Source organism: Piliocolobus tephrosceles, chromosome 8, assembly GCF_002776525.5.
Source record: "Piliocolobus tephrosceles isolate RC106 chromosome 8, ASM277652v3, whole genome shotgun sequence".
Classification (NCBI taxonomy): Eukaryota; Metazoa; Chordata; class Mammalia; order Primates; family Cercopithecidae; genus Piliocolobus; species Piliocolobus tephrosceles.
Genome location: NC_045441.1, coordinates 52,563,149 through 52,564,901, shown reverse-complemented (window position 1 = coordinate 52,564,901; position 1,753 = coordinate 52,563,149).

Below are 1,753 nucleotides of genomic sequence, written 5' to 3'. Positions count from 1 at the left end.
TTTTATTTTATTTTATTTTATTTTATTTTATTTTATTTTATTTTATTTTATTTTTTTGAGACGGAGTCTCGCTCTGTTGCCCAGGCTGGAGCACAGTGGCCGGATCTCAGCTCACTGCAAGCTCCACCTCCTGGGTTTACAACATTCTCCTGCCTCAGCCTCCCGAGTAGCTGGGACTACAGATGCCCACCTTCACGCCCAGCTAGTTTTTTTTTTTTTTTTTTTTTTAAGTAGAGACGGGGTTTCACCGTGTTAGCCATGCTGGTCTTGATCTCCTGACCTTGTGATCCGCCCGTCTCGGCCTCCCAAAGTGCTGGGATTACAGGCTTGAGCCACCGCGCCCGGCCTTACTTTTTATTAATAGCCATTCTAACTGGTGTGAGATGGTATCTCATTGGGGTTTTGATTTGCATTTCTCTAATGATCATTGATGTTAAGCTTTTTTCATGTGTTTGTTGGTTGCATGTATGTCTTTTGAGAAGTATTTGTTCATGTCCTTTGCTCACTTTTTAATGGGGTTGTTTGTTTTTTTCTTGTAAATTTGTCTAAGTTCCTTGTAAATGTTGGATATTAGACCTTTGTCAGATGGACAGATTGCAAAAATTTTCTTCCATTCTGTAGGTTGTCTGTTCATTCTGATGATAGTTTCTTTTGCTGTGCAGAAGCTCTTTAGTTTGATGAGAACACATGGACACATGTGAGAGAGCAACACACACTGGGGCATGTCAGAGGGTGGAGTGGGAGGAGGGAGAACACCAGGAAGAAGAGCTAGTGGATGCTGGGCTTAATACCTAGGTAATGGAATGATCTGTGCAGCAAACCACCATGACACACATTTACCCATATAATAAACCTACACATCCTGCACATGTACCCTTGAACTTAAAATGTTTTTTCAAAAGAGAAAAAGAAAGAAAAAAATATGTGGTGTTTTGAGAGTAACTTATTACTTTCTCAGGTTTTTATTTCACTAACATTTTACACTTGGGTATTTTATTCTGCATCATCCATTTCAATATTTTAAATTCTTGAGAGTCTAATTCAGCTGTTGTTTTTTCTGACTCTCAATCATGGAATCTACTTCCTCATGTACTTTGTACTTTTGGGTTTTAAGTTTCTATTCAGCTATATCTGGAAGAATCCTGGAAGACCTGAGTTGAGGGTGAGTTCCTAAGAGTCTACATCTAATTCTGCCAGGCCCTGCAGGTCACTACCCATCTGGGTCCACATTAGATTAATTTGTTGGCCCAAGGTTTCCTGGATTGAACAGGTAGTATCAATTTAATGGGAGACCTTTGAGGGACAGGCCTGTGGTTATGAATTTTCAGAGAATATGTGATATTCTGACCTAGAGCCCAGGCTGAGAAGATTTTCTTGTTCTCTTTATGTGGTTTCTATGGAAGTTGCATCCTTCATTATTTTGGTTTTAGGTAAGGTCTCGGTTCAACTCCCCATCTTGCTTAGGCCTTTGTGTGGCCATTAAAATCCAAACCTCTTGGTTATCAAGATTGGCAGATGCAGGGCAGCCACAGATTCAGCTAACACCTGCTTTCTGGCTCGTAATGAGCTCAACTATTTGTTTACCTTTCCTTTATTATGAGCTCAACTATTAAATGGTTGTTTAGTATATTTCATCCAGCATTTATAGTACGTAGTTCCAAGTATTTCTCCAGACAGAAGCTTTTCATCATTTTTCTGATGAAGAAATTAAGGCGCAGAAATATTTGTTGACTCTAAAAAGACACAGCAATAG